The sequence below is a fragment of the Canis aureus genome, chromosome 12 (genome assembly GCF_053574225.1).
Source record: "Canis aureus isolate CA01 chromosome 12, VMU_Caureus_v.1.0, whole genome shotgun sequence".
NCBI lineage: Eukaryota > Metazoa > Chordata > Mammalia > Carnivora > Canidae > Canis > Canis aureus.
Window position 1 is genome coordinate 1352335 of NC_135622.1, and position 14793 is coordinate 1367127.

Sequence of the window (14793 nt, forward strand, 5' to 3'; positions counted from 1 at the left end):
AGTCATTGGACTCACCATCAGATCTTATCATTTAACACATTGGCCAAAAAAGTACATATATTCCTACATCACAAATTTGGGTTTTTTATGTTTTGATAAATGTTTACATGTTTTTCAAAATAATGGATTTCCTTTCTTGTTCTATGTATTTTGGTTAATACATTTAAAATCACTGGGGCTAGAGCTGGGGTTCCATCTAGCTGGGCTGATGGAATGGAACAGAATCAAGTACCTTCAGGAGAAACTTCAGTGGGACCTGGAGGCAGTATCCATGGAAGCAGAGGACACTACTCTCAACTGTTGCATGCCCCACTCCAAGTTCTGATGGTTCAGCCAAGTTCAAGGTGAAGACACTGCTTCAGAACCATGGGCTGGTGAACATGTGCTCAGCAGAAAGGCTCCTGCATATCCATGCCTTTGAGCAGAAAACCCTGACCCCAGAGCAGTGATCTCATAAGCAGCAGAAATAAGAGACCAAGACAAGCATGGCCATTAAATTATGAATCATGGCAAAAATTTAAAAAGTGAATAAAATAAAATAAAGTAGCATTACTGTGAGAAAGGATACATAGGCTTGACCAGCCCACCAGAGGCTCTGTATCACAGAACAAGTTCAGAGGACCTGGAAGGGGCTAATGACCATGTCTAGGGAAGAAGTTGCTACTGGAAAGGCAGGGACTGACTGTCTGAGAAATGGGGGTTGGAGGGGAAGCAGCCAAGGGGTGAGGGAAGCTGACTAGAGAATCTAACTAGATCAAACTAAGGAGGACATGGTCAAGATCAAGAGAAGCGGGAAGCTATAGAAAGCTTACTAGTTGGAGAGCAGAGAAGGACAAGAGCTCCAGGATTTGACCAGGGGACTTGACACCCAAAGGAGAGTAGAGAGAGAAGTCTGGAAATAAAATGCCAGGAAATACTACTATGGCCAGTGAAGAGCCTATCTTTAGCTGGAGACTATGGGACATGTCTTCCAGAAAGCAACTGGAGATTCTCAAGCTGGATGTGAGGATGCCTGGGGCAGGTGCATCAGTGAGAGGGTGACTGGGCTGGGAGGCCAGGGATCTAGGTCCTGTCTTTGACCAACTCTGTGACTTTGATCTAGTTGTTCCTTGGGTGGTACTGTTTCCCTATCCTATAGCTGAGGGGGTTGAACTAGGAGATCTTTAAGATCAATACAGACAGCGCAGTACTTCAATACAGACAGTGCAGGATTTGGTCAATGCTCTGTTCTAGGCCTGCTGTGATACTGGCTAGCTGGTCACACTGAACAAATGCCTTTCTCCCTCTGGGCCTCCAACTCCTAAAATTGGGAGATTAACCAAATGTCTTCTTGGACCTTTCCAGCACTGTTATCAGGGGCTGTTTGTTAAACATAAACAAACAAACATAAAAGGCTGGGGAGCTCAGCCAAAACGGCCCTGATTTTGACTGACAAAGTCAAAAGAGACTTTACTGGGCTGCAGATGAACAAGAAAGGGGGAACCAGGAAGTGGACCCAGCCTCTCTGAGCCTCTCTCCTTTGTTCTCTCCTTGTCTACTTATTGAGACTTCTTTCACAAACACCTCATGGTGCTTACCTGCTTCTAAATCTGTTGTTTCCCACCTTCTCCTCTAACTCATAAACTGTGAGCTCCTTAGACTAGGGATGTTGCCTTAAGGATTCACTTTTCATCTCTACTGCCTGGCTTAATAAATATTTGCTGAATGAATGAACAATATAACAGTTTTGTGAATTAATAGCATAACAATTATATACCAAATTACTTTGAGAAAAATTATTTGATTGGGGCAACAGTAAGTGAAATGCAAATAAAGGGTTTGATACAGCTGTGTGCATACTACAAATGGGCTAAGGTTAATAGGTAGTGAACATCAAATTTTGTTAAGGGATTAATTATGTTCCTCCACATTACCTACCAGTAAGTCTCCACATCCTAAAGAAAAATAATTTTTATAAGTAATTCACTCTAATCATTCTATGGGAAGTAAGGTCTGCCAGCAGAAAATCAATTAAATGCTGATCTCACTGTCAGATTTCAAGCCTCTGGCTGATCCTCTCTTCTGCTTCCAGTTTCAGGATCAGTAACTGAACCACTGCCTACTCAAGCTTGAAGACAGGTTGCAGATAGATTCTCCTTGAGCTGGAGCTTAAGCTTCAAGTTCCAACTGATTTTACCAAAAATTCCTATGGTAAGGTATTAAGCCTTAGCCCAACCAATAACACAGGGGCTCATGGTTTTCCATTTGCTGTGTGTGCACAGCCACTTCATGAACATCAACAGAGATGTGGCTAAGGCTAGGAAGATTTGGATTTTCCTAGGTCTCCTGGGTCTTTGCCAGAGATATCTCCAGTCCTTTGGATGCTTGAAGAGAAGATACCCTGAATCAGATTACACCAGCTGTCATATAGAGGTCAGAGAGTTAAACTGAGGAAATGAGAATGTTTTAGAAACTGTTTATATATAAGGAACTGAAAATCACTTCAGCTAACTTAAGAAAAGCATTTGTTGTGATGATACAGGGAAATTCAGAGAACCAAATTGTATCTTGGGGAAAGGAGAAGATAGATGGCACAGAGATATGGAGTTAGTGAAAAGGTTAAGGAAGTAGAGATAGCAACTGGATGGCTCTTTGAGAAAGTTCAGCAATAAAACAGAGAAATGAGTCAGTAACCCAAGGGAGTATTGGAGAAGAAAAGGTTCTTGGAACGTAAATTAAGAAATAACAGTCAGAAGAGGAGCAAATAGGGAACAGAGAGATGAGATAATTGATGCACAGTAGATGCTCAATAAATACATGCAAATTAATGGGAACCACCTGGGATAAAGAGCATTAAAGTTAAATCTGACTCAAGGGATGCTGAGCATATTTTCTACATTTTTATCCTCATGTTAGGTGACTACTCTCTGGCTCCTTAAGCACTGCAGTGTGAGATTCAGGCATTACCCTAGAGGAAATTAATGGCCCTTCCAGAACTATAACCAGGGAGCAGGGAGACATTGCTGCAGTCCTCAAAGCCATTGGCAATTCCTGATGCCAGCTGCCTTGTGAGACCAGACAAACATGAGGAGACCAGAACGTAAGCAGCAACAGCCACAGTCACATTTCCTAATTGACACCATGAATCATTATCAACCAAACACGAGTTCCAGTAGAAGCTGGTCTTTGTCTCACAGGGGACTCTTCCCAGCCAGTTTCTGAAGAAGGGGCCGGTAGTTCAGGCTAATTATTCCAGCCATCATACTGGAGTTAAAGAAGCTAAGTAAACCAGATGTTTTAGGGGCATTTTGGTTGCAAGGAAGAGACGTTCATTTTAGCTAACTTGAATATATTGGAATTTATTTTAAGGACCCAGGGGAATATCACACAATAGAATTGTTTTTAAAAAATGACAATGGGCCTTATAGGAAATGGGGAGTTGATGTGTTCTCATTCTCCATCCTTTCTCCACCCCAAACCTCATGTCTCCCAAATCTTCCATGTTATTTTCCCCATCTTTCTCTCTATCCAGACCAGTTTCTGTACTCCTTCACCCCTTTTGCATGGTCTGTCCTGAATGCCCTGAAATGGTGGCCTTGTCCCACCACCACCACTAAGAGAAATCTTGCAGCTCGGCTCCCTTATATTAATGGTTCCATCTATGTAGTCCATTCCATATTCCCTGCAAAGAGCTATTTATTAGCTCAGCTAGGGCCAGGTGACTACATTAGCACAACCAGATTATTATATATAGAGAGATACATGATAATTAGAGCCACCCCTTCCAGGCTGTGGATGGGCAGGTTTTCTGACAATAAGATGGCATGGGGAGAAAATGACTGGCATATTTATATTCAGAAGTTCTGGCTGAATGCCACACTCTCAGCTAAACACAATTTGCCAGGTGCTGTGGGAAAAGTTGACTTAGTCTCTTACCTTTAAGGAAAACTTTTTGTTTCATTGGAAGCAAGGGGAGGAAAATGTTAGAGATTTGCCTATAGATTATAGCATCTCCCTATTGCTTCATGCCTTCACCTAAAGACAGGCTAGGGCCAACAACTTTTCCCTGTGGGGCTTTGCTTCTCTGAACACAATGATGAGTTCCTTAGTGCCTCCTGCCCACGCACAGAGACTGTTGGCTAGTTCACTTCTTGGGCAGGGTGAAGAACGTTCTCTGACCACAATGAGAATTAAAGTAGATATCAACAACAGAAAGATATATGGAAAATAACCAAATATTTGGAAACTAAACAACTCACTTCTAAACAACCTATAAGCCAAAGAATAAATCACAAGGGAAATCAGAAAATATTTTCCCTGAGAAAAATGAAAACACAATATATCAAAATTTCTTTTTTTGAAACTAAAGCAGGGCATGAAGGGTAATTCTTAGCATAGAAAACCTTGTATTAAAGAATAGGATGGTTTAAAATCAATGACCTAAGCTTCCACTTTAAGAAACTAGAAAAATAAAATCTAAAGTAAGCATTAAGAAATAAATAATAAAGATAACAGAAATCAATGAAATGCAAAACAGAAAAATATGAGAGAAAGGGGCACTTGGGTTGGTGCAGTTAGTTAAGTGTCCAACTCTTGGTTCTGCCTCAGGTCATGATCTTGGGGTCATAAGATTGAGCCCTATGATGGACTCTGCAGTCAGCACGGAGTCTGCTTAAGACTCTCTCTCCCTCTCCCTCTGCCCCTCCCTGCCTCAAATAAATAAATCTTCAAAAAAAATGGAGAAAAACAACAAAACTAAAGGTTTATTTTAAAATATTAATAAAAGTGGGTGCCTGGGTGACTCAGTCAGCTAAGCATCTGCCTTCGGTTCAGGTCATGATCCCAGGATCCTGGAATTCAGCCCCGTATCATGCTCTCTGCTCAGCAAGGAGTCTGCTTCTCCCTCTCCCTCTGCCCCTCCCTCTGCTCATACTCTTCCTCTCTCTCAAATAAATAAATAAAATATTTTTTAAGGATAAACATTTTTAAAAATATCAATAAAAATGATAACCCAGGCAGACTGATGGGGGGAAGGGAAAGAGAGAACAAATTGCCCATATCAGGAATGAGAGAAGGGACATAACTACAGATCTTACAGACATTAAAAAGAAAATATTATGAAAAATTATGCCAATAACTACAACTTAGATAAAATGGGTAAATTCCTTTAAAGATACAGGTTATCAAAACTTGTTCAGGAATAAATAGCTTGAATAGTTCTGCCTATATGAAAGAAATTTGTTTGTAAAACCCTCTCCATAAAGAAAACTCTGGGCATGAATAATTTTACTGGTGAAATCTCCCAAAAAATTTTTTTAAAACTTATAATACCTATTTTGCATAAACTCTTGCACAAAATAAAAATTGAGGGGACACTCTCAACTCATTCTGACTCCAGCATTACCCTCATCCCAAAACCAATTGGTTATTCAAAGAAAACTAAGTACAAACTACTTTCCAACATGAATATAAATGCAAAAATCCTTAACAAAATTTAAGCAAATTGAATCCAGCAATATATAAAAAGACCAACACATCATAACCAAGTGGAGTTTATCCCCAGAATTGTAAAATCAGTTTAACATTAAAAATCAATCAGTTAAAAAAAAAAACAACAACAATCAATCAGTAGGGGATCCCTGGTTGGCTCAGCAGTTTAGCGTGTGATCCTGGAGTCCCGGGATTGAGTCCCACGTCGGGCTCCCTGCATGGAGTCTGTTTCTCCCTCTGTCTACGTCTCTGCTTCTCTCTGTGTGTCTCTCTCATGAATAAATAAACAAAATCTTGAAAAACTAAAAGAAATTAAAAAATCAGTATAATCACACCAACAGTCTATTAAAAAATCATAGAATTATCTCAAAAGTTATAGAAACATCATTTGCCAAAATTTAAAATACTCCTTCAGGATACAAAATTTATGTAAAATTAGAATAGAAGGGAACTTTCTCAGCCTCGTAAAGGATGGGAATATATGGGAAGCCAAGAGCTAACATAATATTAAACATTGAAAAACTGAATGCTTTTCTCCTAAGATCAGGAACAAGGCTAGAATGTCTGCTCTCCTTACTCCTATTCAACATTGTACTGAAGCTAGTATCAAGGTGCAATTAGGAAAAATAAATAAGGGACGCCTGAGTGGCTCAGTGGTTGAGCATCTGCCTTTGGCCCAAGGCATAGCCCCAGAGTCCCAGGATCGAGTTCCACATCGGGCTCCCCTCCAGGAGCCTGCTTCTCCCTCTGCCTGTGTCTCTGCCTCTCTGTGTGTGTCTCTCATGAATAAATAAAATCATTTTTTTTTTAATTTTTTTTTTTTTATTTTTTTATGATAGTCACAGAGAGAGAGAGAGAGAGAGGCAGAGACATAGGCAGAGGGAGAAGCAGGCTCCAAGCACCGGAAGCCCGACGTGGGATTCGATCCTGGGTCTACCAGGATCACGCCCTGGGCCAAAGGCAGGCGCTAAACCGCTGCGCCACCCAGGGATCCCTAAAATCATTTTTTTAAAAAGGAAAAATAAACAAAAAGGCATCCAGACTAGAAAGGAATAAATAAAACTATCCTAAAATTTACTTTCTCTAATTTCATAAGCTTATCATTCTGGCATGATGGAATTTAGAAAAGTCCCACTCATTTACTGTGTACTAGGTAATGCATCCTGTCCCTATGTCTACCATCCATCTTTTTAACACCAGAAGGAGGACTGCTTGGGACTGTACACAGTCAAGGACTTTCATTCTGATGTCATAGTCTAGGGTTCTGTTCAACCTTCTCTCTCCTCTCTTCTCTCTTCTGTTCTCTTTTCCTCCTCTTCCTCCTGCTCCTTTTCTCTCTCTCCACCCCCTCCAACCCTTCCTCCATCACCACCACTCTCTCTTCCCAGGAGACCAGATAGTTAAGGAGGTCAGTGCCAAGCTCTTGCTTGAAAATGCTCATCCATTTCTCCCCTTTTTCCACACCCTCTCTCATTTCCAATAATCCCAGATTAATACATGGTCTCAGAATATACTTGGGCCTAAGAGTTCCCACATCCTGAAAGGGCAGAGGAGAAGAAAAGTTGTAGGCATGAGATGAATATCATATCAAGCTACTTTTTGCTGGCCAATATCCTCTCAATAAATTGATGGGGATATTTGAGTATGATTTCTGGAGGAAGAGTCTCAGAAAATCAATCTGTCTTTATTCTTGGTACTAAGCTACCTCCAATCTAGGCAAAAGGAGTTGTACATGTGACTAGAGGACCATACAGGGGTTTGGTACCAAAGCCTTGTAGTGATAAAACTGGGGCATTTGCTTAATTTTGCCCTCTCTATATCTTGCTTTCAGGAACACTGCAGAGTTATCAGTGGCTGGCACAGACAGTCAAGCATCCAAGACCCAGGTCCTTGTCATTTTTTGTTCAATATTCCCCTTCCCAAGTACTGTGATCACCCCACAGAGAATAAATATCCTTACACAAAATTCAGTTCTAGGTGTCAAGATCGATGACGCTATATACACACAGGCAAAAAGAATATAAAAAGTTTCATTGCTTACATAGTGAGACTCTCTGGGAAGACCAAGATAGCCTTCTAAAAGGCCAAAATGATTGAAAGAGAAAAATGAAGGACAAGGACAAGCGGGTTGGGGTTTTATGGTGATTATGAGATGGGACTGGGGTGAGGGCCCAGGCTTGAGGGGTTTTCTCATAAGCTTGTCCAGATATGGGACAGAAAGAGAAAGGCAAGCAGGCTTTAAGAAGTTGTCAGCAGTCAAGTATCAGAAATAAAGTCAGGCTCTTTACTGCGATGGCACTATCCATAACTCTTCAAAGGGTTGCCTCTCAACATTCTTCTCCAGGGTGAGGAGCATCCACCAAGCCCTTATCCAGTAACATCTGTCTTTGGGAAGAACAGGTTGTCGGGTTGGGAGTATCACTCCCACACAAGGAGCAGCCGTATGTGTGGATGTGACAGGACCTAATGAGCTTGCTGAGAATATTTAAATTGCTAAACAGGATAGCATATTTACTACCGTGTTTATCCCTAAGCATTTGCAGTAAAAATCAAAGTGATGCCATTATGTGATCCCCTAGTGGCATGTACTTGGAAGCTCTTCTTTTTTAGCCAAAATTGATTTGGGGGTTGTATATAATTCTCCCTTTCAAACAGCAATTGAAAATCTGAATGGTGGGGAATTAAGCCGAAAAATATGGACAAGCTTAAAGCTAGAGCAGGAAAGAATTTGCACAACTACCCCTGGGAGGTGGTTATGACAGCCTTATCCCTCTCTACTGTCCTATTGCAGGGACCATCCACAGCATGATATTGAGGAAAACACCTTGGCTTTGAAGCCAACTGACTCAAAATTTATCCCTGGCTGAATCATTTAACATGTGACCTTAGGAAATTAATTTTTTTACGACCTCACTTTCCCCTTCTGTACATTAGGGATAATAATACCTACCACAATAAGATTGTTATAAGGTAAAAAGGAGACAACAATTCATATAAGTTTCCAGCATAATGTATGCCACATATCCAATAGATACTCATTAGTTAGTAGTTTCTACCACTATTACCACCACCATTATCTGTTACCTACCACCGTCAGGACTACTACCAGTATGAAAGAATTGTGAGTTTTAACAATTTTTATCTCTCCATTCTTCTGTCCATGGTACATAAATTGCTCTCCAAAATGACCAATTAAAGGATCATGTCTGTACTTTAAAACCTCCAGGGAACTTATCACCTCCTTGGCATACTTCATCTTCTTGACATTCAAAAAGTTCCTCCTTAAACTGAACTAAAATCTAGCTTGCCAGAGCACAGCATCTGTCAACAGGAAAGTATTCTGGGGGATATTAGAAGTTGAGTAGGAAATAAAATGAAGACTCTGTTTTCTATTTATGGCAATATTTCAGATGAGATATCTTAAGGAACCATCAGCTACAAAGAAACCAAGAAGACTGTATGAAATATTTCTAAATATCTTTTTAAATGTATAATGCATAGCAGAAGTGACATGACAATACAAAAAAAAAAAAAAAATCCTCATAAGCCACAAAGGAGACAAAAACACCAACTCAGAGAGGTGAGTGTTAAGAAGCCACCTGCCCTGAGGACGGCTGGTTATCCCAGCTACCTGGAGCTTCCTTTATAATGAAGCTTCCCTGGAGAAAGACCTCGGCCTGCATAAAGCGTGAGGGTAAATCTGAGACCCTTGGATTAATTGGAGCCCCTGACAAACTGATCCCCTTCTTGAAAAGTTAAACCAGGGATCCCTGGGTGGCACAGCGGTTTAGCGCCTGCCTTTGGCCCAGGGCGCGATCCTGGAGACCCGGGATCGAATCCCACGTCAGGCTCCCGGTGCATGGAGCCTGCTTCTCCCTCTGCCTGTGTCTCTGCCTCTCTCTGTGTGACTATCATAAATAAATAAAAATTAAAAAAAAAAAGAAAAGAAAAGTTAAACCAGGAAAAATAACCCCGCAAAGGGAGACAAAAGGAAGTTTGCCTGTCAGAGTCTTGAGACTGACTAAAGAAAGAAATTCTTTAAAAAAGGTCTCCCTTGACACACCAACTCATGGAGAATAAGTGGAATTCACTCTATCTGAAAAGTCTTTTAAAAATCCAAAAATTTAAAGAGGTCTCTGATCAATCATAATCCCATATTGAGTATACCAAATGTAAATTCTCTCCAGAGTAATATGTATTAAACCTAGGCTCAGAGAACTTTCACAATTAAGCTCTAATGAGCATGATCTCACAATCTAACTACATAAATTAAACCTATAAAGAATTCAGATATTGGACAGAATATGAAATAACTGTTTATCAAAAATGAAAAATAAAAAGAAAGCATGAAGTTACTAACATTGTACCTTGACAGAGTAAGGACACACATTATAATTTTAAGAGTGATCATTCAGATAATAGAAGTAGAATGTATAATGTCCAAATTTGTGGAGATTGAAAATATAAAGTTTTTAAAAATCCAATCCAAAAGAAAGTAAAAAATGGAGAGAGAAAAAAACAATATTGGAGGAAAATAGGAAGCATAAAATAAATGGTAAGTTTGAATTAACTTATGTCAGTAATAACATTAAGTGTAAATAAACTATATTGTCCAGTAAAAAGGGAAATATAAAGACTATTGGACTAGATGAAGAAATAAAATCTAATATGAGCATACAGAGAGATGGAAAGTGGTGAAAACGACAACCAAAATAAAGCTGGCAGCTTTCCTCTCCCAATCAAGATGGAGTAACAGGGACTAGATTTACCATCTTACCAAAAACAACCCCAAAATGACAAACTGCAAGAAAAACAACGTTGCCAAGAGACTGCACATCATATAACAAAGGACAGGGACCCTGAGACAAGGGAAACAAAGGAGACGAAGTCTACAATCACCTACGCTCACTGACTCGAGTTTCCATGCTGTATATAGCACAGGGAAAGAGCATCCAGGCCAACCCAAAGAATTAGCCCTGAGGTCAGAAGGTAAAGCTGGAAGACCAAGCAGGTCAATGCAGATGGAATTAGCGGGACAGGGGACCAAAGAAGAGAATGCTACACAGAGAACTCCAGAGATCTACAGGCCTCCCTCTCTCCAGCATTCAAAAGAGTACTGATCAGTATACACGGTGAGGAAGCTATCTAAAGCCAGGGAAAGAACCACCAGAAAGCTAGCTATTTCTGATGACACTGGAGAGCTTACACAAAGAAAATGATAAATTTAAAGATTTAAATTTTCAGCATAAGCCATGGTCAGAGAACTAGAGAGTGTCTATGGCGGATCTAAAATTATCTCCTAATCCTTATAGCCACAGAGCAGATACGGCTGAAAATAAGATTCTAAATGTCATTGTGCCTGTTGCAGAATGACAATACAAGTTTAATTCATAGCTTTGCCAGTTCTCCTATGTAAAAATCAGGACTTGACTATACAAAGGAGTAAATCCTGAGATTCTGAACAGAAACATTTTGGTGGGCTTGGAAGAATCTAAGAAATTAAACCACTTAACATCCCCTGAGCCTCCCTTGCTTGCTTATCTCTTGCCCAAGGAGACCAGACAACCTTGCAATAACCTCACCTGAGACAGTTGCCTTTCAAGGGGTTCTTGTGCTCCTTAGAACTTACCCCACACATACTTCTTATTTCCAGATTCATAACTAGGAGTAGATCTCAATAAAAATTTCGTGCAAGAGGTCATAGCTTATACACACCAGAGACTTGCATGTTTTGCTCATTTACAGGAAGCCGAGGAAATAATGTATGAGTGTGTATTCTGAGGACAGTATATGACTTTAAATAAGACAGAATTTATCAATACAAGCACGCTTAGCCGAGAATCTGTGTTTAATGCATTTGCTTTAGTAGGTAGGAATGTCTCTAACAATTTGCTTGATTGACTGAAATCTGAACTCAGCGATGGTTTATAATAAATGAATTTGATATGCCAAAATTTGCTGACATAAAATAGAGAAGAAATTGAGTTGTTGGAACTCCAGGGGCAGCATTAGCTTTGCACATCCCTGGGCAGCAGTGGCCTGTGTAAACAGCAGTGATTCATAACCAGACAGGTCCTGTGGGGGTGAATCATTCTGTGTTTCCTACTGGTCTTTCCTGGCTTCTGGCCCTTTCCCTGAGCTTGGTCCTCCAGGCTTCCTGTATGAACTATGTTTGCTTTAATAGTCCACCCCCAAACTCCTTTTCCACTAAGTGGAATGTCTATAATGAAGAACTGTGAATTATATAATGTGTATCTTTATCTTTCAGTTACAAAGGCTATGTAATAACTCACAACACACGGACTTTAACTGTGATGGTACCTGTCTCCCAGGTCACGCATGCATGTGAGAAGATTGGAATAGGGGGCGTTTGAGTGGCAAATACAGGAAATGCAAATAAAACTAAAATAAGGTGTTTTACACCCACCAGATTGTAAACAAATAAAACTTCTGAAATACAAATGCTACTTAATATGTAAATAGCAGAGTGTAAATGGGTACAACCACTCTGGAAAAGAGTTTCTAGGAAAGTCAATGGCACACATTCCTCCTTTGACCTAGTAATACCCACACTGAGGGACATATGGTAGAGAAACTTGCTCATACCCACAGGGGAAAGTAAGACAAAGGTCACAACAGTGTTGTTTTTAGTAACAAAAAAGAAAAAAAAATGGAAATACCCCCAAATGTTCTATGGAAATGGATACATAGCTTGTGAAATATTGCATGACTATGAAAATGAATTAATTATAGAACACATCAGCATAGATTACAGAAGGTTATAAAAAGAATGATTCCAAATTGGTGCGATATTTCAAACAGGTGAGACTAAAGGATATATTATTTGTGGATACATACAAAAGCGATCAAATTCTAGTTGGAGTTACTTCTGGATAAAGGAGAGGAAATATGAACCAGGAGGGGGACACGGCCATGCTTTAGAAGGATTGGTAATATTCTGTTTTGTAGGATATTTTAGCACTATTTTAAAGCCACCTGTACGCATTATATGCACTCTTTTAGAATTATAAGATAATCAGAATTTTAAAAAAACAATTTTATGACTTAGCTGGCTGCCTCTAAATACTCATCAAATTGAAACAGGTAATTAAAAAGAGAAAAGAAAATGTCTTCTACCTAGATTATCTTATTTATTTTCCTGCTAAACAGATTTTTGTTTTGTTTGTAATTATAGGACTCAGAACCTTTTTTTTTTTTTGAGCAGAGCAAAAATAATGTTATTTAATTTGCTAAGGTCTATAAAATGATATGGCACATTGTATAATGTACTAAAAGTGAAATGGTTGGATTTGTACCATTTCAGAAAATTTCAGATCATAGGGTGCTAGGGTGGGGGGGCGCAACCATAGAAGGAGAGACACCCTTTGGCCACTCAGCTCAGAACCTTTAATATGGTAAAATGAATCATAAATCTCCAAAAGAGAGATTTAGAATTCCATAATTCCCAAACTTTCTTAACCATGGACTATTTAGACTTGGAATACCTAGAATACAGATATGGTTTGAGAAAAAAAAAATCTATCTGTCCTAGTTCCATGCCACACCTCCCACCCGCACCCCCAACCCAGAGCTATTCATTTCTGCACTCTTGGCTCAAACCTTCACTAAGTGTTGAGGACACTGCTTCTCTGTCTGCCGGTTTTTGAGTTCCTAGAGATCTTATAAGACCCACAAGCTTTGAAGAAAATATATTGTTGCTCCCACTCTGGCCTGAAGCAGGATCTTTCTGGGCCATCATCCTTAACATGGACTGGCTTTTCTGCAGCATCTGTGTGGGCCTGTCTGCTTATCTCCTGCTGTCTCCTTAGCTCCAATGCAGCACACAGATGTGGTTCCTCATCACACCTTTCTTAGCCTTCTCTCTCCATGGCGCTGGGCCAGATCATATGGGGTGTGACCTGAGAGAAGATCATGAGACTCAAAAATAATTTCCCTGGAGACGAGCAGACCTGGAGGGAAAAGAAGAAAAACCTAGGCTCCAGAATGAGATTGTCAATGGCACTTGCCCATGAGGTTACCCCTGAGTGCATGGCCATTCCTGAGGTCCAGATTATAGCTCAGGACAGTAGCAGAAATAGCTAAGTTTCCTCAAAGAGAAGAACCAGTCTGAATAGCTGCTTAGTGAACATGGTTTGAGGAAGTCAGGCAGCTCAAAGACAGATGGGAATGGAAGGAAAAAGAATTGCAAGAGCCCCCAGAGGCCTCCAGGATAGACACAGAGGAGATGCGGAGATGAGTGCCAGGCAGTGAGGAGCCTAGCATACATTGTGGAGGACCTTCTTGGAAGGAATGATTGGAGTTCTCCTACTACTGCACCTAAGGGTAGAACCAGGGAAACACTAGTACAATTTTATTTTCATGCCCTCCATCCCTCTTCCCCTCTCTCTCCCCCACTTATGTGGCCAGGGGAAGCAGAGGTAACAAATAACAGAAATTCAAATTAGTATGTTGCGAGGTACTAAGTAGCATTTAAATCTTTAAGACAAAAATCCAATGGTGTAAGTTATGGTTCTTTGTTATAAGCAGTCTGGCTAATGTTAAGAGAAAATGAATTATTTTAGAAGAATATCATAACTCACAGAAGCAAAAAAACTGGGGAACCAGGCTCCGTCAGATGTCCAAAACCCAGGATGGCCAGCAGAAATGACCCAGGTCACTCTGTAGACCTCACCGGGCAGAACAGCATCTCTGCCACCACCGGCCACTGAAACCTAGGGATGCTCAAAACCAACATGGCTAAGTGCCAAATCTCAAAGGCTCTGCCAACACTATAACTAAGGTCTGAACTGTTCCTAGATCCTTAGCATGGCTCCCTCAAGAGTAAACATGAAAGACAGTAGTACGTAGGAGAGCCACTGAAGCAACATCATAGTCTGGCTTCCTGCTCATCCCTAGGCTGGGAAGGAGACAGTGGTCAGAGCCACTGAGTGGTCTGACCAGAGAAAGTGGTCTGCCAGTGGGGTGGGGGTGTGGGCTCTAAAACTGAAATGTGAGTATTGCTTGCTAAGCAGCCCAAAGAAATTGTAAATATCCACCACAACATGATAATACTGTGTGCTGTTTTAAATCTATATCTGTGGATAAAATGAGCGTGAAATGAAGAAATTTTGTATTGTATGTGAAGATTGCCAACTGTAAGCCAGGAAAAGCATTTGAGGAAATGGAAGGACACAGCTCCAGAGGCTAAAGTACAGAGGCCAGGGAAGCAGAACAAGCACAACATCCCAGACCCTCAGGGAATCAGCTGAGGAAGAGACACCAGCTTCTTCTGGGCTGGGGCAGAGCTTGGACCAGAATGGTAAA

At 40.5% G+C, this 14793-nt stretch overlaps 1 long non-coding RNA gene and 1 pseudogene across 1 annotated transcript; one reads left to right on the plus strand and one right to left on the minus strand.

Moving 5' to 3' along the window:
• The first annotated feature begins 208 nt into the window (after positions 1-208).
• On the plus strand, positions 209-470 carry LOC144281396 (bolA-like protein 2 pseudogene; annotated as a pseudogene).
• A 5045-nt stretch (positions 471-5515) lies between these two features.
• LOC144324773 (uncharacterized) lies at positions 5516-9372 on the minus strand. Its single transcript, XR_013390202.1, has 2 exons — positions 6548-9372; positions 5516-5771 (listed from the first exon to the last, which is right to left on the minus strand). It is a non-coding gene; the product is annotated as an uncharacterized LOC144324773 (long non-coding RNA).
• Positions 9373-14793: the final 5421 nt, after the last annotated feature.